At 41.6% G+C, this 24,153-nt stretch overlaps 1 pseudogene; it reads left to right on the top strand.

Annotated features, from left to right (window-relative positions):
* Positions 1-10,163: 10,163 nt before the first annotated feature.
* Positions 10,164-24,153, top strand: part of LOC116438263 — a 33,664-nt pseudogene continuing 19,674 nt past the window's right edge.

Below are 24,153 nucleotides of genomic sequence, written 5' to 3'. Positions count from 1 at the left end.
GGCAGACAGGATTTGTGTGACAGTCCCTGCACTGAGCAGACCAGAGCTGGAGCAAAATGAAGCAAGAAGAAGAGTGAAAAGGGTCCAAGAGACCTGCAAGGAGGAACAAGGAACTCCTGTCATTATGCAAGAGTAAACAGGAAATACACAGGAGACGAAAGCAGACCACTTGGAATGAACATAAAGAGGTTGTCAGAGTAAGTAGAAATGAGACAAGAAAGGCCAAGGCCCATTTGGAATTAAATCTGGCCAAGGATGTCAGCAACACTCTGAAATTCAATAAGGGCAAGTGCAGGGTCCTGCACCTGGGCAGGAATAACCCCAAGCAGCAGCACAGGCCTGGGTGATCTGCTGGAACATGGCTCTGCAGAGAAGGACCTGGAGGTCCTGGAGGACAAACAGCTGTCCCCGAGCCAGCGGGTGTCCTGGGCACAAGGAGGCCAGTGGGATCCTGGGGTGCACTCAGAAGGGCATTGCCAGCAGGTCAAGGAGGGATCCTGCCCCCTGCCCAGCCCTGGGAGGCACCTCTGGAGCGCTGTGTCCAGCTCTGGCTCCTCAGCACAGGAGGGACACGGAGCTCCTGGAGCGGGGCCAGCAGAGGCTGTGGAGCTGAGGAAGGGCCTGGAGCATCTCCCTGCTGAGGAAAGGCTGAGGGAGCTGGGGCTGTTCAGCCTCAAGAGGAGCCCCAGCTGAGAGGGGCCCTCAGCCCTGGGTGTCCCTGGCTGCTCCCAGCAGGGCCCAGGCTCTGCTCTGTGGGGCCCAGCAATGGCACCAGAGCAACGGGCAGGAACTGATGCCTGGGAAACTCCCTCTGAACATGAGGAAGAACTTCTTCCCTGTGCAGGGACCAAGCACTGAGCAGATTGCCAGGAGAGGCTGTGGAGTCTCCCTCACTGGGGATATTGCAGAACCCTCTGGACACAATTCTGTGCCCTGTGTTCTGGGATGGCCTTGCTTGAGAAGGGAGGTGGGACCAGATGAGTCACTGTTGTCCCTTCCAACCTGACCCATCTTGTGATTCTGTGATTCTGTGAACGACTTGCTTTCTTCTGCTGTAAACAGAAAGGATGCAAGCATTGCTGGGAGCTGCCAGCTTCCAGAGCTCCTTCTCCCTGGATGCTGTTCAGCAACTTCCTTGACACAAGTCTGCTTTCTGCTCAGGATGAGCAGAGAAGTCCACATCCCAGTGCTGCCCAGACACAGAATAATCCTCCCTGCCTTTGCTGCTCCTCTGCAACAACACTCTGCAGTTTTGAACAGACAGGTCCCTCCACTGAGGGGATTTTATAGGTTTTCTCTTTCATTAAAATTTACTGAGTGGTCTTATATTCTGAAATGTGGGAATTTCCATGTGCACTATGGCCCAGATACTTTGGAAAGGGTCCCATCTTCCTTAGTCAACAGGCAAAGCTGTGGTTCTAGTGTTCTCAGCTGCCTTTTGCTTTCCTATGCCTCCTTCCTCTGCCAGTGATGGATGTGCCTCCCCATCACCTTTTCCAAGCCATGCCTTTCCCAATCTGTGCTACTGCAGTGAAGCTGCAGCACTTGCAGGCTTTTCCGGGAGATCGAGCCACCCAGCTCCTTTCCCACCGCTTTTATTGCTCTTGTCTGAATTCTGGCAGCAGCAGGGACATGCAGGGCAGGGCAGCTGAGCACAGTGGTGGGAATTAATTCCCAGTATGGTGCCAGGACCCAGAGATGTTGGAGCTCCCTGCTCGGTGGTGTAGCTGTATGTGTCCCCAGCTGTCACTGGAGCATCTTCACAGCACAGCCTGGCCTATGATAACTTGTCAGGTCTCCTGCTGAAATCACTTCCCATATTACCCTTTCCTAGGTTTCCTCTTGCTGGATTGATGTTTACTCTGCCTGCAATTCTCCCAGGTTTCTCTTTATTAAATTTTGCTTCCCACACGTGTGCTCTGCGCCTTTTGCTTTTCTGTGCCTGTGATTCTGGTGTCTGTTGCTTTGCATTAATTTGCAGCTCTCACCCATTCTAACTAATCCTCCCAAGTATCAAACCTCATTACTCTCTGCTTGTTTATTCTTCTGAATCACTAATGAGGGTGTTAAATAGAACAGCTCCTGACACTTACCCTTGTGCCATCGTATTATACAAACACTCCCCAGTTTGCTATATTGTCACCTATCATTTTGTTCCAGTCCTTCAGCCAACTTTGAAATGAGAATGTTCCTTCCAAGCCTGATTTACATTGATTTATCAGAGAGAAATTACATCAGTGTGTCAAGTGTTTCACTGCAGTCCAAATCTGGTTGGTTTTGCACTCCTGCAACTGTGCCCTCTAGTGCATTTTTTGGCTTGCATTCTTTCAGAATAAAAACATCAGTAATATTGCCAGGCAACACTTGTTGCTTGCTGCTCAGGTGGTTTTGGCCATCTGAATTCCTGGTGGTACAAAATAATGCATGTAATCTGTGTTTCACTTCTGTGTTAAGACCCAGACAGTCTTTTCAGTGACAAAGTTCATCTGCTAAAATTATCAGGTACACGGTATTTTTTCTTAAGCATAACCTACTGCAGATGTAATATTTTCCAGGAAGCATGGAAGCAGATGAAAACATGGATTTCAGACAGCTGTTTGGTTTTCATCTTGTTCAGCTTCAAACCCTTAGAAGTATTCCTTGCTGTTTCAGGTAACAATGCAAGAAAAGCTGGGGTGAAAATGGAGAAAGGCAGGCTGGAAAGTGGCTGCTAAGTACAGGAAGCTGGTAAATAGAGGTAAATTAAGAAAGGTTTTCTCTTTGCAGCTCACAGGTCAGGTTTGGTGAAGGTTTTCCTGGTGCTGCTGGTGTTACTTGTAGCCTTGTGCATTGCAGCTGGCTGTAACAAGCCAGTTCCTTTCTCATCCTGCTGCTGGTGCTGAACTTGCCAGTAGCTCATCTGATGGGAGTGACCATGCTGTCAACAAATTCTTCCTCTGCTCTGGGGAAGCACCAGCCTCCCCAGGGGTTGTCATCTCTATCAGTAGAGTCTTTATTTGTGGATAGACATGTATGCAGTGCATCAGTGGTACCAGATTTAACACTGCATCCAGAATCATCACATTTTTGGTGATAGCTGTCCCCACTGAGTGACACAGAGCTCTTTCAACTGGGCATCATTTTGTGCCCTGGTAGGCACTAATAAATAGCATGGTTTTTGAAGTGGAAAGGGAATTGGGTAATGTTTGTTTTGTGTTCTGGTGTGAGAAAATGTGATGTCTTTTTCACAGTCAACAGTAAAAAACACCCTCAGGTCTTATTTTCCTAGTTAGCAAGAAGACTGTGTACAAAAAAAACATTGACAGGTGCCTTCCTATTCAGCATGCTGACACACCATGCAGAGCACTCGGTCTGCCTTGAAGCTCATGGAACTTGTTAAAACATAAAAATTGTACCAAATAATTGAACAATTACAAATTCCTGAGAACATCCTTCATTTTACCAGCAGAAAATTACACCCTTAACTGCCTAGGTAATTTTGATAAAATCAACACTCTGGGCTAGGAATTTATCAAGCAAATAAAGCTTGATTACCATTACTTGATAAAAGCATCAAATTGTCAATAATAACATACTATCACCATGAAAACCTCTTGCTCTTTCTATTTACCAAATCACCTTATCTATTCGTGCAGCAATTGCAGCATGCAAGTTGAAACAGTAGTCTTGATTTTGCCATCTGTTAAACGGAGGAAAAAACCAATATTACTGTGAAGAGCTGAAAAGCTGTTTTGTAATTTTCATATTGCCTTGAGACCTTTGGAAGGAATTGCTCTCTTGCAGGAAAAGCACTGCACCTTTTTCTTCAGCTCGTCTAGGCCGTATGTTTCATTTTTAATTAAAGCATGATCTTGCAATGAGGATGGCTGCCACCTCATCATTAGCTGCATGAAGTGTTCCCCCTGACTTCCCTAGGTGAACCAATGCCATGATTTATGCCATCCTTTCATATGTTTCTATGGCAAACAAGTCTCCCTCCAGCTGAAAACATTTTCCCTCAGCCTCTGCTTCCCCAATCCTAAATGGAATTCCCTCCCATAACAGTAAGATAGATATAGTCTGTGGTGTTTTACTCGGCAATGTATCATCACAGACTCATAGAATCACTGAGGCTGGAAAAGCCCCCTAAGATTCTCGACTCAAACCTCTAAACCAGCACTGCCAAACCTACCACTAAATCATGTCCCTGATCGCCATGTTTACACAGCTTTTAAATCCCTCCAGGAACGGTCACTCCAGCACTGCCCTTGGCAACCTGTCAAAGTAGAGGCAGGTACTGAATGAAAAAGCACTTGTAGTAGAGCACAGGCCTTGTGATTGGAGATAATGTCCCATTTGTATTGACATGTGTTTTACTTCCCACAATTTTGGCTTTGTCTGAGGTCAAGTATTTCCTATGCATCACTCAAATATGAACAAAACAGGTAGGAATCTTCCTCATCAATAGGGAGTATAAACTCGGTGACAAAGGGCAAATGCTACTAAAATGCTGACATTTAGGTAGAGACCACTGGAGGTGGTGCCTTCTGATCCCAAACACAGCAGGCTCAGTGTGCCAGCCAGAGGCATATCACCTCTCCAAACTGATTCCAAAGGGCTGGGATGTGGAGCTCAAAGCCCACCTGCAAGGCCTGGGGCCACCAGAGAATCCCTCGGAGCAAATCTGCCTGGAGCTGCCAGGACTGAGCCTTGCAGGTGACACAGGGACTGAGAGCACCTGTAGCGCAGCCCAGGGAAACACCGCAACCGCAATCTCCCTCTGCGGGAACAAGGACAACTTCTGCCTCTCCTCAGGTGACATCGGGGTGACAGCAGCACTGCTGCCCTCTACCTTAGGAGAAAAACAAGCAGAAAGGCTGCTGAACAAAACCATCCCTTGCAAATGTGGGCAAGATCATTCTAATGACTCACTTGGTCTCCAGGCCAGCTGAAGATACTGGGAGTTGTCTGTGCCAGGGCTGCAGGAGGGACATTGAACTTCCTGACACACTTCCAGAAACTGGAGAATGGTAGAATTACCTCAACATCTTCAGCAAAACCTTGGCAGTTCTTGACCATGCTTCTGCCTGGGTCAATCTCCATTCACTGTCATTGCCAACCATCTGTGCCCACCCACAATCCCTGCCTTTGGCAGCTTTCAGCAGGGCGATAGAGTGAAGCTGCCCTGATGCTCTTTGCTCGCAACTGGGCCCCACTCTCTGGTCAGACTCCCAGGTTGGTATTTCTCACCCAGCAAGGCCCGTGGCTGGACAAGAGAGCAAGCCAGAAAAGTCAGAGAAACAGATGATTTCAAATTGATGTTTGAAATAAGCACTCATTCAATAAGCAAATGGATTACACACCCACAGTTCTGCAGGAAGGAAGATGGGGAAAAGTGAGTGCAAAGAGCAGGAGGAATTGTGCTCACCCAGCTCATCCTCAGGCTCGGAGCTCCATCTCGTGGGTGCTGGCCACCAGCAGTGGCCACTGGCCAAGGGGGCAGGGGTCCATCCAGCCTCTTGGGGACCTGGAGTTCAGCAGGGCCATGGACATGCCTTCCAGTGGCCTTTTACTTATTGCTTTTTAATGCTGAGAAATGCAGGGTGGGTGCCATCAAATCTCTCTTAAATGTCCACGTTGGAGTCACTGATGGACAAACCTGTGGGTCTGTCAGGCCTGTCTGTGAGTTCCTCCTGCTCTGTCATGGTTCAGGGCTGCTTTGTCTCAGCACAGTAGTGAGCGGACAAGCATTTGTCATCTTTAAGCTGAGATGTTGCCCCGATCCTTCCAGAGACACTGGGTCAGCTGACTCAGACCTTCTGAAGGTGTGCAGTGTCCGTATGTCAGCTGCGAAATACAGTCCACCATAAATGTCAGTGTTGTACCCCATCAGCTACAGCCTTTGCTTCAGTGGGAACCAGGACAAAGCCATGGGAGAGTGGGATGGAGCCTCTACCAGGTGTGTGCACTGAGAATAATGATGGGGCAGAAGTCAGTGGAAAGCTGCTGGAGAAACAGAGTATCATGGACTCTGATTGCACATCTCCTGCAGAAGAAATCCCTTGATAAAAAGAGATGTAAACAGCTGAATTGATGTCCAAGGCAGTAACACAAAAGCAGTGGTGAGCAATGCTAATCTGGGGACATTATGGACAAAGTGAAGAAACCCTGCACTGGAAAAAAAAAGGGTGTAATTTAATCTTCTGGACGAAGAATACTTCACAGTGAGTACTTATTCTTGAAGTACAACCAAACAAAAATGGTTGTAGCTCTTTAAGGACCTTTAGATCCACACTAAAATATTTACAGGGAAAAGAAAAAAGAAAAACTAAAAAGCCATCCCCCTACAGCACTGATAAATGTGCAGAAGCTAAAGTTTTTCAATTAAAACATGAGTTAATGGCAAGTGCCTAGGAAAGATTCAGCTGGCAGCTTCTAACAGTTCCCTGGGTACAAGGGAGAAGATCCTGGAGCAAGGTTCACACACCAAAGCTCGCATATGCTCCCTGAAAGCAGAGCTGTCATTTTGCCACATCACACAGATGTGTGTGGCTGCCAACACAGCCCTAAATAAAGCAGCCAGCTGGACCCTTTCCAAAAGCCTGATGGGACCTGGATACTCCTGGTGGGAGGAGTTCAGGCATCACCCCAAAGCAGACTCACCTGTAGATGTGCAGGACCAGGTGGAACATTTTGGGAAACAAAGTGGAGCCTCTTATTCCCCAGAGATGCTCAGAGTATAACTACAAGACTAAGGAAAGGGATATAAAAGCATCTGGCTAAACCCAAAATAAAATCAGCTGGGTGGAACCCTGGACAAGGAAGGCAAGAAAGCGGAAGATTGTGTTATAGAAATACTCACGTTTCTTAGAGCTGTAGTTTTACCCTACAGGAGATACATACCTCAAATCAGAGAGAGATTAATTATTTTCTAACAAAAACCTTACACCATGTGCTTACACCTTAAAAAAATAGCATCTTGAATTTCAGTAGTAGTCAGTGATGTTTAAGCTGCCTTTCTGCAGCTGAAAATCTGGCTGATGAGACCAAACCCAAAGTCATCTTCTCCTGTACCAGCACCTGTGACAGAGATGACAGCAGGCTTGCAGGCAGGGCATGTTTTTTAACAAGGAAAACAGCTCCTTTCCCCACATGCACCAGGGTGTGCCGGTTTGGCCAAATTTAGAAATATATCCTCTGAGAGAAGGCAGGTCACAACCATCCCTCCCCCACCAGGTTTGGGAAAGAAAAATTTTCCTTGAAGGAAAGTGAAAGAGATAAAAACTATTTATTTAACAAACACACGGGAAAAGGATAATAATGCTAAATAATAAAATCTCTCACTGTGGAGGAAAAACCTGGGAAAGTGTCAGAGTCCTCCCTTTGGTCTCCTCGGAGCTGGGACTTGGCCCAGGGCCAGGCCCTCTGTGCTCGGTGGAAAGTCCTCCCGATGTGTTCTGATATTGAAGCAGTCCAGCAGAAAAGGGAGAAAATCCGAAATTCCAGGGAAGAAAAAAAAGTCCAACTCTCAGTCTCTCTCTGGAGAAAAAAGAACTGAACAACTGGCCAAAAGCTGAATGGCAAGCAGCAAGCTGGGTGCTTCCTCGGTCTCCTGCCGCAGCTGAGAAAAAGTGTCTGTCTCTGTGTGACCTTGAACAAGCTGCAAACTGCTTTGAAGAAGTTTTGCTCAGGTTTTCCTTTCCCCTCTCAGGCTCAGTTTAAAGGCATAGAAAGGCACAAAAATTAATTTCTGGGCATAGGGCAGCGATATGGGATACACATCACAAAGTAACCCCAAGGGAGATTGAAGGCAGGGTTAAATGTCTCTAAAGTCTTCGGCTGCAACAGAGGTTTAATCCCCAGAGAATAACAGGGTTATTAAGAAAGAGGTTGTGCTCCCAGCAGCAGGATTTAAGGCTGAACCCTGTCCAGCATTTTCTGCTTGGTGTAACAACCCCAAAATCTCCAACCTCTCTGTCCCAATTCTCCTCCTGTCTGTAATTTTGCACTGTGGTTTTGCCTCAGGATCTGATGGATGGAGAATAAACTGCTGAACACTTCAAAACCCAGCTCCCTAGGATCAGCTCTAATTTGTCCAATTTATAACTACCTCGCTTTCATGAGGATTTCTCTTCCCACCAGCTAACTGGCTCAGAACAAGACAAATCATTATTATTCCTGCAGAATTCAGAGTGGCCACTGGAAGAAGATGATTTTTTCTGGCATGTTTTCTTTCTGAAGGATATACTCAGTGTGATAGGGCATGTGCTTGCCGGGCTCCAGAGTAATGGTGAGCTGCCACAAACAGATCTGCTGACTTCCAAATCCTCAGTAGCTGGGTCTTGCTGCACATACAATACATGGTCTCACATATTTTGTATGCAACAGTGGCTGTCCATTTGCTCTTGATTTCAGTCTTCCTTGTTTGCACCTGTGCTTAATAGCGGCCTTTTTTACTTCACTCCATGTATAGAAAACTTCCATAAGCTTCTAATTGTTCTTATTTATGAAACTGGGGCGATCTCCAGGACATTTGCAGGCAATTTAAAAAAGGATTTAGAAAATGTAATGAATAGGAACAGGCAAACAGGAGCGTGTCATGGCTGCATCCTCTCTACAGCCGTGTGCTGTGTTATCCCAAAGGGACCCTCTCCAGGACCAGGTGAACATCCACGAATTAGTGAAACAGAAGATCAGGAGCCTCCTTCATGCTCCCCCTGCTGATGTGGAAAACAATGAGGACAAAGCAGAACCGAAGGCCTGCTTTATGTGTTCCGAGGAGATGTGACTGCAGTTTTGGCAGCTAACAGGCTTGAAGATTTAACCCAGTCTTCTTGTTCCCTTTTCACCTGGACAAATGGCTTGAAAGGAGGCACTGGATTTCGAGTGTGTGTAGGAGAATCCAAACACAAGCATAATCTTCCAGTTTGTGAAGAGGAAGAAATTGACTGCTTTGAAGCACTCAGCTGGTTTCCTGGTTAATTTCCGTGCTGCAATCATCAGTTCCATGACTGAATTGCAGAATATTGTTAACCAACCAAAGTCCTGGCTTTGTGGACGCTTACAAGTAGGTGCAGCCAGAAACTCCTTTTCAGAGATTATGGACAAGATGAATGTAATAATAGGAACAGTTCCACTAATCCGCAGCAAGTGCACCACTTGTCTGGAGAAAGGCTCCTCGTCTGGACTGTGGATTGTGTGACAGACTGTCCAGTATGAAGAATAAAGCATCCTTGCAGAAGCCAATATTTGAATTTACAGGAAGGCTTCATGCAGCACAGATGGAACACCACTCACTGCACCTACAATTTCCAGAATTCAAATGGAGTTTCAGTGAGATGAAAAAAAGAAGCTGACAAAGCCCAGAGCCTGTGAGAGCAATTAATTATGCTTCAGCAAAAATTACTCACTCGTGAGAAGTTTGACAGTGTAGGAGGATTAAATAATGCATTACATGGGAAGCAGCAGGCACAATCACTTTTGAATGAACAGGAGCAACAGCTACAGGAGTAAAATAAAAAACTAGAACTGCACTCCAGTGAAGAAGGAGATAAAAGCCAAGTCTTACATGAATCTCTAAAAGAAGACACACAGAGAGCATCTGGCTGTGGACCGGACCTGGCAGCTTCTCTTCACAAAAGCAAAGAGAAAGCAACTGTGAAAAATTCTATATTCTCTAACTCAATCTTTATTTCATATATCCAGATTTAAACTTCATTTTTCTGTGATTTGTCCATGGAGTTAGTTTATTGTCTTACTCTCTACTTTTATTTGTTTTAAAATCACAACCTTATGCATTACAATCTCTTGGAAATAATAATGAAAAAATGAAACAACACCCCCTCTTATTTCATCTGGCACAATATATTTAAGATAATTACGTGATGCAGAATTAGCAAAACCACGGCCAAAAGCCATTTATAGAGATCAGGTCACAAAGGAGAAATGAAGTTTTGAGACTTATCGCAGAGGGTGTAAAATGTAACGGAGTTTTTGTCTCTTGCAATTAAAACCTTCAGTCTTGAAGGATATATCCCGGGGATCCTGACGGATGTGTGCTTAGGACACCGTGGTTGGTGCCAACAAAGAGTTAAATCATCTGCACGCTAAGAGTGCAGACAGAGAGACTTTAAAAGGAAGTTTAAAAACGGAGCTACAGGAAGTACACCAGTGTTCGGAGGAGAAAGTGCTTTTCGAACTTACTGTAGGGTGGATTTTTTCAGTTGTTTGCCATATATGCTCACACCTGGGGCTCGGAATCTCTCGACTTGAGAGGTTTCACAACAACCTTTCCCTTTGCGCAGCAAGGCAGACGCAAGGGGAGTGGTAACCTGCTCTCCCTCATCTACGGAGATGTGCTCCTGTGCGCCAGAGAGCCGCCTGCTTTGAATTTTGTCCACAGACTTTAATATCTTTCTAGCTGTTTGCTCCTCTCTATAACCTGGGTGAAGGGTGTGCTGCCCTGAGGACACCCACATCTCAGTCTGGCTTTCGTGTCAGGGGGTCGTTTTAACTCCTGCACTTTTATTTTACTGTCCGGAGCCCGGATGCCTTAAAACATGGCTGGGACGGCGGGAGAGGGCGGCGGGAGCCCGGCGGAGCCCCTCGCTCGGGTCGGGGCATTGCGGCATCACCGTGCACGTCCGCGGCAACCGCGGAATTCCCGGGCGCCCGCCTGGGGCTCCGCCTTCGTCCCGCGAGCGGCCGAGTCCCAGCGGGGCCCGGGAGACAAATTCCTGCGGTCCCGGGAGCCGCTGCTTTCCGATGGTGCCGGGCTGTCATGCTGGAGCCGGAAAGCCATCTGGAGAGCTCCCGACTCCGGCGGTGGCCTGTCCGGTGAGTTTCTATAGTTCCACTGCGGATTTGTTACTTGCTCCAGGCTCTGCCTGTTTTAAATTAGTGCGTCTTCAGATCACGGTTAGATTTATTCTTGACTGGTCTCTGTCACCTTCAGATATCGTGGGACCTTCAAATATCGTCTTGTTCCACCCCCTGCCAAGGGCAGACCTTCCACTATCCCAGCTTGCTCCAAGCCCTGTCCAGCCTAGCCTTGGACACTTCCAGGGATGGGGCAGCCACAGCTTCTCTGGGCACCCTGTGCCAGGGCCTCCCCACCCTCACTGGGGAGAATGTCTTCCTCATATCCATTTCTAAATCAGTGGCCTATTCTGAAGTATTCAGCATGTATTTAGACATTTGCAAGTAGAATCTGACACAAGTTTTTAATGACACATCAAACATAATTCCTCAAGCAAAAGCATCCTCGACTGTTATGTTTAATTATGTTTAATTTGTTTAATTATGTGTAATTTGTTCAATTATGGAGCTCCCACAAGCCACTCCATGGCACTGCAATTTTTTTTCCTACGTGAAATAGCATGCTTTTAAAATTTATCCTTTTGTGCGCTAGTAAACTATTGATACGTATTTTAACAGAGGCATAGTGCATATTCAAAATCATTAGCATTCCCAGGTGACACTCCTCAGATTCGGTTTCTTCTTTTCCTCTATGTGACTTCAGAGTAATTTAAGGAAGTTTTAAAACTTCAGAATGATGTGGATGTGACAGAAAACATTTTGATTCTGTTATGAAACATAAGGTTTTCTGGTGTTTTGCTGTTCATTATGAGATTTTGGTGTAAGTTGCAATAATTTAAAAAATGGTGTTATGAAAACCTTGTTTCTTAATTCTCAGGGTTACATCTTAATACAAAAATTCTGTGCAATTTGTGAAAGACTTAGCAGCCTTTATCACAGGGAGTCTTCTATTAGACAGCCAACCTTGGATAAATCACAGTACCTACATTTATCTCCCTTAGAATTGTTTTGAAGAGAGGCGGAGTTTGTAATCTGCTTAGGACAATGCAGCTCAATCTACGCAAACATAACATTTTTTTATTGATGTTCTGAATCGACACTGGATATTCTTCTATATTTATTTATTTATTTATTTATTTATATATATTTATTTCTTTGCAATATTCAGGCTTAGAGGACTAGCAGTACACTTCTGTTTTCTAAAGCTGATGTCAAATTGCAGTTGTAATTCCTCACATGACATGGTAGTAACACTGTTGTGCCAGTGTTCATGAGTGATTAAAAAAATTAATATTTTAGTAGGTTGACAAATAAACTAGAGCATGTCTTTGCTAGAGGCTTTAATGATTTTATGATAAAGAAAAGACTAATCTTTGAAGCTCATGAAGTAGAAGTTTATATGGTTAACTATGATATTCATTATCCACAGTTTATAGACTTAAAAAAATGCATTTTGGGCACCATGAGTTCATCCACTTTGGACAACGTCTCTTCCTGGGAAGCTAATCAGTGAGATCCAGTTCTGGATTTTTAAGTCTAGTAGTTTAGATCCTGCTTTTGTGGCTTATTTATTTTCTAGATGCCTGAAATGATGCAATTCAGGCTGAGGAGGAACCAGACACAGTGTGATACATGCAAGCTGTCGCAGAATCGCTAGGAGGTAGAGATAGCTTCTGCCAGCATGTAGGAACAGTGCCCAGCAGGCACAAGAGGGTTTTCCACATTAACTCAGGAGGTAGAAGTTGGCTTTAAGTGTTCTCCACCACCCCTGTGTTTTATAACCTGATATGGGTTTGACCTTTGGGCCAAACTATTTGTCTCTCTTTAGTCTGTACAAAACTGCCAGTTCCATAGGAACAGCAAAATTCCACAAACATGGACTTTGGTTAGAAAATCAGACTGCAGTCTGCTCCTTCAGCTCCAGAAGTTTAGCAAAATTACACTGCTAGGTAGAAAGTGAAAGAAATTTTCTCTCTGTTGCAAAATTACCCTGCATTTTCTGCCAGCTGTGGAATTGAAGCTAGTTAAAAGCTGGTTTTCTGCAGTGGTCATTGTTGACTGTAACCAGCTGACCTGTGAACACTGAGAATTTAGGTTCTGAGCTACAAAATACCTTCTGCAACATAGAACTCAAGAGCTATTTTCACCTGCTTATATGCTTTCTTGAAGATTCTTAAAGTCCTGCTGAAAATGGTGTCTTAGATAAAAGCTGTAGTTGGTAAAAAACATATTTGAGTTCAAAACCAAGGATTGATGAACTAGTAATACATGAAAATGGAAGTAGAAAACATTCTCTGAATTCTGTTAGACTGCAAAGCATGCATGCTTTGAAACTTTTCAGGACTTTGTGTGGTTCTGTCTTTGAATCTTCTGAGAGCTTTATGGTTGTAGCACTTCTATTTGTTATATGAAGATGGAAGGAAGAATCTCCTACAAGTGGTAATAGGGAGCTTTCATAAAGTATTGCATGTGTTGGCTATGCTGTGACAATTAAAGAAAGTATCACAGAAACAAAAATTCTTAAGGCTAGTTTCTATTTTACTTGAAAATGTTGAAGTAGACAACCAAAATGAAGTGGTTAACGTAGTAGTAGTCCATCAGTTCTGTTACTGGTTGGCTGGGGGTCTTTTTTTGTTTGTTTGTTTGTTTTTGTTGGTTTGGGGTTTTTTGGTTCTATACTAAGAAAAATTAGGGTTTTCTGATATATATTTTTAAGTTTCCACCCATTGCATTGTGAGTTCAGAAGCTGTGCATAAAATGCTATTTCAAAAAGGTGTCTAATGTTTTTTTTTGCCAGTACTTAATATTATGTCCTCTGTTTTAATGCTCTAATACACATTTTTCATTTCAATAGCAACCTTAATTTGCTAATGCATATGGTGTCATACAATTTGTGCATGGTATGGTTTTGGTGGGTTTTTTTATTTCTTCCCCACACATACACACACACACCGAGGTTCAGTTAAGCAGAATAGTTAATTGCATAGTCAGTTTCTCCTCTGAGTAAGCTTTAAAGTGTAGATGTTTCCATTTTGATTTTTTTGTTGGTGGATATTTAATAGGAGAGCTGAAAGAAACAGATTTCTTTAACTCTGACTGCCATACAAACCGGTGTAATTTAATTAAAGACTTAAAGGTGTTTCTTATTTACTTTACAAAAAGGGATTATTCTCTTGCTTTCATTCCATGTGGTCTCCATGCAAAAATGTTAAGTCTCACCAGGCTTAAAGAAGCCAAATGACTCCCCTGCTGCCCACAGACTAATTAAACGGTTATCCTTTCCGTGAGCCTTTTTTTCATAACCAGGTCTTACCCAGTTTTCAGTTTGGGTTCTGTTTTTCCCCCATTGGTGCTTCTGGCTTTTAGCTGTCTTCAGCTAAGATTGATACTTCATTCATCATCTCTGAATAAAATTATTTGCCCTTCTTTCTTCTGTCTTTTCCCCAGACCAGGAGAAGCAAAGATCTCTCAAACTTCATTACATGGTGTCCACAAACAAGATTTTATTCAGCTTATAGATGCTCTGGCTGTTCAGGTTTTACTTATTTCCAAATCTTCTTATTGCAGCAGCTGAGTTGCATTAAATAAAGTGATTTTAATTGCTGCTGATCTCTTGCCCTTTGAGTCATGTTGGTTGCTCTGGCAGTAAGTACTGAAAGTTAATCTTGAGCTTGTGGTTTCCTTGCAGTACATGCAGGTTTTAAAGATTCTCATCTCCTACACTTTTTAAATATATAAAATGTGTTAAGAACATGGCACCTTGTGGGACAATTTCTGATGACATACAACTGTTCTGATCTCACAGATGAAGTCTGTCTTCTTTTTAAATGGGAATATACTTAGCATTTGTTCAATTATAAAATATTTTTAGTCTGCAGCTAAAAAACTGAAATTTCATCCTTTAATAGCAGTAATGCCTTTAAAGGGAAGATTTAAACAAAGTTACTGATCCCCTCATTGATGGCATTTGTGTCTTTTTTGCCAGTCAAAAAAAACTGTGTGAGAAAACATAAGTCATCAGGTAAATTTTTGGTCATGAAAAATGTTAATTGTACCTGTGCACAAATGTAGGTGTATAGTGGTAATTTTTTATTTAGCAAAATCTATTCATTAAATGCTGGTATGGTGTCATTTCAATAAAAAATACTTCATGTAGACAAAGGTAATGTATTTTAGTACTTACAGTTCTGTATTATAGGATACCATTTTAGTGTTTAATTTAAGCATGTTTCTTTTTACAGTATATTTCACATTTATTGCCCATGAACTCTTGCACTTTTGTGCAGAGAAAATAATTACTGCAGTCTGACATGCTTAAAATAATGTGAAAACCAACATATATCCAATAATGTGAACACTGATTTTCAAGTACTGAAATAACTTAAAAGCTGTCTAGTTTGAAATTTTAATAATTTCTCTTAAAGTTATTAAGTTAGTTAATAAATATGTGTTTTAATATACATATTTATAAGTGTATGTATAGATATAAATTTACATATTCTGTATATAAATTTCTCACTTTATATATAGAAGCTTGGTTTTGACTCTTTTATTATTGCTTGTGCTACTCAAGGGCTGCTTCTACTAATTCCCAAGTAGATTTTGTTTTAACTGCAATAGTAGTGGAAATTAAGATAAAACAGGGTAGTTTAGAGGACTAAACCTTTAACTAGTGTTGTGTTTGTGATCAATTGTGTGTCTGTAGTTTAATGTATGTATCTCTGAAGACAAACTGTGTAAAAGAGAGGTTTTTTCCACATCTGTGCATTTGTTTCATGACAGAGATGGTTTTGAGATGGTAACCCATGTTAAAAAATGAGACCTACTGTGGAGACAAAAAGCTTGCCAGTTATTTGAGCTTACATGATTGGAATGATGCTTTTAAGCCTTCTGGAAATTTTTAAGCCTCCTCTGCATCCCCTTTGGATCCCCATGGGCTGCAGGGACACAGCTGCTTCACCATGGTCATCACCATGGTCATCACCACGGCCTGCAGAGGAACCTCAGCTCCAGCTCCTGCCCCTCCTTCTCCACTGACCCTGGTGTCTTCATGTTGTCTCTCTCACATGTTCTCACCTCCCCCTCTTCTCTGACTAGAAGAAAAATTGTGTGCCCTTTGTTTTGATTTTCATCTTAAATATGTTATCACAGAGGTTTTACCAGCCTCTCTCATTGGCCCAGTTTTGACCAACAACATGTCCATCTTTGGAGCCATCGGGGATTGGCTCTGCTGGACATGGTAGAAGCTTCCAGTAGCTCCTCACAGAAGCCACCTCTGTGGCCCCCCCGCTACCAAAAACCAGGCCGTGCCAAACCAATACAATGTGCTAGGCTTAAATCAACTTTGTTAATCCAAAGTGCATCTCTCTTTTAAGTTCCTGATGCTACATCTCTCACCCCTTGTACAATAAGCAATTCTATGTAATCCTTTCTTCAAAGAGCAATAGTAAGATGAAAACTGCACAAAGTACTTTTACTTATGTGAATGTTTAAATCTCTGGGCCCATGACTAGGTAATTGAAGTAAAGAAGCATTAAAACTTGAAAGGAATATCATGTTTTTTGAAAACGTTCTTATTTTTCAGCTCAAATAATGATATACAAGAGTCACAGTTACCTCAGAATAGAAATCCATCAGAAATGGACACTGTTGCAGATTTGACGCGGAAACTCCGTCAGGCTGAGAAACAAAATGTAGAATTAATCAATCAACGCAATCGTGAAGTACAGACATTTTTTTTTCTTGTTTGCTTTATTTTGCCCTTGGAACAAATGTAATTTGTTTCCTTAAATGTAGTCTTTGGTCCTTAATCCTTTCATCAGCTGGATCAAAATCACAGTCACTAGCTGGAAAATAACCAAGAAGTAGCGTTGTCCAGACCTCTCATACCTGTCCATAGGAACTGATACCTCTTTTACTGTCATTGACAATAGTTGAAAGTGTGTGTAAGAAACTTGAGCACTACACAACAGCAAAGTCACACAGAGGAATAGTTTGCACCGCCAGCTTTCGAATTCTCAATGTAAGACAAGGTTTGTTTGTTTGAGTGTTTTAATCCTGGTAATTCCAGGGATCCATTTTATAGAATCATTCCACCAACAAGATGATGGAGCAATGGGAGCATGACAAGAGCAAGTCACCAAGGAAGAAGCAGGAGTCTCCAAACAAATGGATACAGAACAACAAACTTGGTTTATTGGCGGTATTTAATCAAAACCAGAGGAATGAGCACCCACACCAGCTGCCCCTAACAAACTGCTGAGAGCAGAATTGTTACCTACAGCAGTAATAATAATTCAAACTAAAGAAAATTTCAGTGAAGTATTTTCCCACTGCTACTTCGTTTAGGTATTAGTTTGCCACAAGAGCATCAGCGAAAACATTTGTAATGGGAGTAAATTATTTCCCATGAATGGAGCTCCTGTTGATAAGGATGCTGCTGCTTTGTAGGTGCTCTGAAGAAATGCATGTTTTACTTTCCACCTTCTTGTGTTCAAATGGCTTGAATGTGACTTCCTGGATTCAGTTTCTGGCAGCAGTGACTAGACTATCTTTCTTACTCCGGATAAGATCCCTTTTTGAAGCATTTTATTTGTTTTGTTTGTTGTGTTTAATAGCATTCTGCCTGACTGCTGAACATCATTGTGTTTACACAGTGAGTTACCAGGTGTCTGATAGTCTAGTATCCCAACATGGCTGTTTTTCTTGGTGTTAAATATAGTTACCAGAAAAATTGCCTGGAATATAATGTTTCTGTTGCTGCATTTTTTCCTCTAAGGACCAGGAAGAGGACAGTATTATAACTTTTGTTTTCTGAAGGCAGAGTATGTTTGGAAAAACAGAGGGATATGTTTAAGGTCCATGAAATTAATCTAGGAATAGGATCAGTTTGCATAAAAAACCATAAAAGTATCTAAAAATGCATAAATGTGCAGTTTCAAGACTGTATTTCAAATTCAGATGGGATAAGATGGCAGCTGTGAATGCAATTTCTGAAACAAATTTATTTTCTAGATGTCTCGCTATGAAAAAGATCATGAAATTACGTTTGGAACTTGAGAGAGGAGAGGTTCTTCGTCAAGCTCTGCAAAGAGAAATATCAGTCACTAAAAAAACGGCTTGTATACAAATGTATTCTGCAGAGGACGAGCTATGTGAGCTAAAAACCAAACTTGTGGAACTTCAAGGTAATTATAAAAAAAAAAAAATTGTGGACCCGAGGCTACATCAGTCCCAAGTCATTAAAACAAGCAGAGACTTAATACCAGTTACTGTGTTTTTTGGAATTCTCTTCTCTTTCCCGTGTCTTCCTCATCTGCTGTTGTAAGCTTACAAGAGTTTACAAAACCCTTGCTGTCTCATGTGAATTAGACATAACCTGCTAAGATTATCAACCCCTTTTTGTCTCTTGCTCCTTACCTTCTGTTATTCCTTCCCTCAGTGTGTACAGAGTTGTAATTGAGGCGTCCCTCTCCACATCCTGCTTATCAGTATGTCCAGAAGTTCTTCCGTTTACATTTCAGGGGGAAAAAAATAGATCTAGTCCTGTTTGTTTACGCTATTTCCGATGACTTTTTTTTCCCCCCAGGAGTTTCATCATACTGCTTTTTTCTTTTTTCTTTCATCTTTTCAAATGTTTCTAGCTTTTCATTGCTCATGTTTGGCTTCTTCATGTCACCTTTGTTTTTCTTTTTATACAAATAACATGTGCTATGACACTAGTATGTGGAAAGGAAGGGTTTTAGCTAGCCTTTTTTTCCCCTACTAGTTTCACATTCAGAAACTCAGATTTTTCTTAATCCTTCTCAAACAGAGAGAGTTTCTTGTACTTAAAAGCCAGGGACATGCATTTTTTGTTACCTAAGTTAGTATAATACCCTTTAAACTTCGTACAGGAGATGTATTTGTGAACCTTTGATGTTCACTGAGAAGACTGGAGCACTCCTCCTGGAGTTTGTAACCTTACAAGGATGGAAGGAGACACTGAAACTTGCAAGTGCACTTACAGTGCCAGATATTTTTTAAAGATAATAAGAAAAGCTGCACTTTCACTCATCTGAACAACACACAAATGATAAAAATCTTATGGTTAGTTGATATTTCTCAAACTGTTTTTTGTTTGTTCATTGGGGTTTTTTTCTGTTTTTGTTTTTATTGTGACAAAGGTCAAGGAAGCCAAATCATCCTGGTGTTGCTTCTCATTTCTTTTGCAGTTTGTAACTTACTGCTTCTTTTTCCTGGTCTCTTGGAGCCTTGCTCACCTTGTGTGGTGCTTTAATATGATCCCAACTTAGCTCCTTGGACAGAGAACCTCTCTTGTGCCCTGTCTTTAGTATTTTCTCCAAACTGTTTTTCTGCCGTTCTTATTGAGGCTTCACTTCCTGACATCTGACAGGTCTTCCCCACTGTTTTGTCCACTAATTCTCTGTGTTTTCCCAACGTGTCTTTTCTGTTTGTTTCATCCTTCTCCAGCTAAGAAGGAATTTCAGAAGAACGGGATGAATTTGAAGTAAAAATCTATTAGAAAGTGGTGATGACAAAAATGCCGACATAGGTAGTTGTACTCAGTAACATAAAAAGCTAATACAAAAGATTTTGATCCAAAAGCCAGTTTGTGAAATGAAGCAAAGTTCTTAGTAAAACTGCTCATAGGAAAGGAAGTCTTCCTTGGCATTTAAACTTTCACAGAGAAAAGTATATGCAGTATTTCCCTATCTTGAGGCATTTGCTGGGCTGAAGATTTAAATCTCTTGAGCAGTAGTAAATTTCCCCAGAAAAGCCAAGCCTTTGCTCACTAGCCCAATATGCTTTAGGTTTTCCTAGAGTCCTTTGCATGTGGCAGGCGTCTGTCTTCACCGTTACTTAAATTGAACTCGAAATGAACTGAGAGAGACTAATGTATCAAATGGATATTTGGAAATAAGCCAGGCAAGTGTTACAGAACAGTGCTATTAAATTCCCCATGCTATAGAGGCCTCACTTAAAGCAGTTGACTTGAGTTCTTATTCCTTTCCAAGAGGAGAAGACCTTTAATTTGTAAAAATTTCCAAAGCATTTCTATGTCCTTGTGTGAAAGATGCTATAGGAACACAAAATATGATTGTTTCTATGTACTGCAACTGGAAGTGTTAATGTTTCACAGGGTATCACAATCCACAGAAGAACTTATGTTCCTTATACTTTTTTTTTCTGAACATGCTTATTTGCAGTGCTATTTATCTTTTTCTCTTTCTCTTTTTTTTTTTTTTTTTTTTGGTAAACAATAGTACTGAATGACAAACATAAACAGAAAGCAGCTGAGACTGAGAAACTGTTTAAAAGTGCTCAGTGGGAATGGGAAGAGGAGCAACAAAGACTTTCAAGGGAAAGGGATAATATTTGAAGACTATACTGTGCTGGAATGGAATTCCTCATCAGAGAAAAATCTGAAACAGAAAAGGCCTATCAGGTATGATGTACTAATAGATGGAAAATTCCATGAGATGCTGGCTGGAAGTTTTTTTGGTGCAAAGTGTGTGGTGGGTTGGGGTTTTTCTTGTTTAGAGGGAAAAAATCCCCCAAATAGCTAAATACTGCAGAACAGTTCTGAAGATTATAGCTTTTTAAAGTTACACTTAGTGTGTCATGCTGGTTTTGGGCTTTGATGGAATGTGTTGTGGCTATTTGTCATGGTAAACACCCAAACCAAGTTATCAGTACCTAGTGTTAGTGAAAAACAAAGGAGTTCATGGACAGGACCTAAGGTCCTTCTCAAAACAAGCAGAAACACAAGTCAATTTTCAGTCAAAGCTGATTCTTATAAGGGTAGGGCTGGATATAGGCTGTGAAGAAGGCTACTTTTAGATACAGTTTTCTTTTCAAAGTTCCCACGTGCAGCAGGGTAAGCTCTGAGTTCTGGCTAACAGTAAGTGGCTGAGTTATTTTGAGGAGGCTCTGGAAGGGCCTTGCCTTCTGTTGTGTACAGTGGTTTGTAGAAGCTTCCTTCAGAGTGTTTAATACTGCACCAAACGAACAGTGTTGAAAAAGTATGCTATGCCCTGTCAAATGATGTTTGTCCTCAGGAAACGAGAAAAGGAGCAGTGGATGGCTCAGGACGTTGTGTTCTCTGTCAGTTCCCTGTCAGTGTTCTCTGCCAGCGGTTGTAAAGGAAGGTTTTCTGTTGGTCAATGTATTAAAGCTACAAAATTGTTGGAAATCTAATTAACATGAACAGACTAAGATTGCCATGAGTACATCAAGCTCATTAAACAAGTCAGTGTGAGCTGTAGGATTCCAGAATCTTGAAGTCTCTGATTTCAGAAGTCTGTCAGAAGTCTTTCAGAACTTTCAAAACTCTTTGAAAGGACAATGTGATTCACTACTAGGTGCCAAACCCTAACCTGCCTTCATTAGTAAAAAATGTTCCATTTTCCCAGTTTGCTTTTGTAGCTGTTCCCCTGCCTATCACCCTACAGTTACATTATGTATAGTTACAAAATTACAGGAAATAAGGAATGTTAAATCTGAACTTGACTGCATTAGTTGTTGCTTGAGAACTTACTTAAACTTGTCAGATAAATATCAGAAATATCTGGGTTTATAAATTATGACTTTGAATGTGTTGCAGTCTTTTGTGTTGTGTATTTACAGGCCTGGTTTAAATCTTCTTTATTTATTCTGAGTTATAAAATGAAAGCCAGGGAGATTTAATTGTGGTCTTAATACATGCAGAGAAGTGGGATTCTGAGCACATGGGTGAATCCTGTCTGGAAAAAAATGCACTTCATGAATCACAGTTCTGAACTTGGCTGTGAAAATGCTGATATAGGCATAGGGGTGGCATCACCTTGGAGTATTGAAATGTGTCCCTGGGACACGCAGGAAAAGCCACCCTCTCTGCTTTTGCAACAGGTTTGTGGTGAGCACTGTTGGGTGTATCCTGGTCCAGGATGAGAGGTGTTGGGAGTTCCATAGGAAGGGCAATAGCATCACCTCGTGGTTAGGCAGGAGATCATATCCCTTCACGATTCTTTCCTTAGAATACTTGTGGGATTCTGTCGTTTACACATGGTTTAAAAAAAAAGAAAAAAAAAAGACCAGCCGTGTTTTTCATGAGCAAATATATGCAAGTGACTACTGGGATGATATTAAACAATACTAAACCACTTCTGAAAAGTTCAGAAACTTCAAAATTCTGAAATCCTATGACTCATGTTGATTTGTTTAATGAGCTTGATGTATTCGTTGACAATTTTAGTTTGCTAATGTTAATTACATTTCCAGTATAAAATGTTTTAAAGTCTTTATGTAGTATTTTACAGCAAATGATCTGTTACTTATGTCACATTTTCCAGTCCACTTTGTTAGTATCTGGAAGAGTAACTTGAAGAAATAAATATTTCTGTATCTTTCCAGGTATATATTTCTGTAGAAATGGTTGACTTTGTTTCAATTTTTAAATGTATTTATTTATTTATTTATTTGCATTCTGAAGGGAAGAAACCTGTCTTGGTGTACATGCAAAGATAGAGGATTAGCTTAAATTTAGTCCAAATTTAGTCCAAATTCATATGGGCTTTGGGGATTTTGTAGCAGTGACTCCATAGAGCTGCAGAGTCCAGTAATGTCAGTAATTCTCCCAATCTGTAGCATAGTTCAATTTCTGTATGCAGAAATGGAAGTGGGGACCAGCTTAGCTATTTTATTCTACTGAGAACTTCATATGTCATAATTTTTCAAGTAATTCAGTTTCTAGATGGAAGAAAATCCTTGTCAGAAAAGCCGAAATTAAAAGTATTTAGTCTGTGGGAGTAACTATTTCTGAAAACATCTGATTTGAAGTTTTAGCAATTAAAATCAAAACAAAATAGAACTTTTGTCCCTATGCATCATTTCACCAAATGCACCCTGTTTCTATCATTGCCACTGAGCTGGGAGAGAGAATAGATTGGAAGGGCTGTATTCTTTTAGGGAAAGATTTCCAGGAGAGATCTGGCTCTGATTTTAGTCAGAAGGTCATGCTCACAGTGATTTTTGGGCCAACACAGATTACTTGGTGGTGAATGAAAAGCATGTTTGCTGTTGGGTAAACACTTCTGTTGACATGTGCTGGCATCTTAGATGTTAGGATTTTAACAACCTCTACCGACGCAGTCTCCACTCCTCTGTTGAACGATCTACTGCAATACTTTATCTTAGAAAAAGTACCTCTTGATGTATTTATTTATTAATTTACCTATGTATCTTTAGGAAACGAATGCTGCCCTGAAAAACATGCGCAGGATATTGAGAGATATGGAGATAGAGCACAACGGCTGCAGTGAGATGCTGAGGCTCCAGGCCAACTATCTGGATTTCAAAGCTAAACAGCAGGAGAGGCTCATGAGGGAACTGGAGGTAAAGCTTTCTGCCGGCTGCTGGGAGTCTCAGCAAGCACTGGCACCTTGAGCAGTTTCATTTTTGAGGGATGGAACCTCCGATTTAGGCTATGAGTGCCTTGTGTTTGAGTAACAAAATGTAGAGCGTCTGTTTCTCAGGACAGGTGGATTCACAGGTGAATGCTGTGAGCCCGACTTGAGACTGGTGTTTGAACAGCAGATGGGAAAAGTTTTATGCCACTGGGAAAATACTCTTAGCAATATGGAGGTATAGGGGGAGTATTTGTGCAGGATTTGGATATATTTCTTTTAATTAACTATGTTAAGCAGATAAATCTTGTGGGAGGAGTCTTTTGGCTGATATTGCAGAGCAGGTTTGGTAAACTCTGTGCTGTTGCTGACTTTCTCTTTAATAGGCTTTCCATGGATCTCTGTGTCTCAGTTCTTTTCTTTTGTGAATGTATGAGATTATACAGAGTTTGAATTTATTGCCAACAGCTTTTAAAATTTTTATTTATTTATGTATTTATTTTTCTATTACTGTTACCCTCACTGAAGTGCTTAGAGTCAAGATTCAGTCTCACATACTTGCTACTTTGCTTTACTTGTCCAAAATCAATGACTTCACTTCTATCTATTTAACCTTAAGTGTGTCTGTCTTAAATGGCTTTTAGTAGTAATGAATTTTTCTTGACCTTTGTTGCATCACTTGAAGGCAGGAGTCATTTTGGGGTTGTCTTGGTTTTGAAAGACAGGTGTCTGCTAAGGAAGGCAGAAGCCTCCTGAAGTGGCAGATATGACCCCTTTCCCTCTGAGTTATTATATTTTGAAATCAAGGGCCTTTAGGCAAAGATGTGGGAAATAGGAATAACAGTTCTTTACTATATATATATATGTATATAACCAGTCAAACAAAACAACAACAACTATGGCAGTAACAGCAATCACAAACCCAGTGCCAGCCTTCTCGGCTGTCAGGCCCTTTCCCCTCGGGTGCAGT

The sequence above is a fragment of the Corvus moneduloides genome, chromosome Z, assembly GCF_009650955.1.
Source record: "Corvus moneduloides isolate bCorMon1 chromosome Z, bCorMon1.pri, whole genome shotgun sequence".
NCBI lineage: Eukaryota > Metazoa > Chordata > Aves > Passeriformes > Corvidae > Corvus > Corvus moneduloides.
Note: the sequence above shows the minus strand (reverse complement) of the source record. Positions and strands in the feature narration are given on the sequence as shown.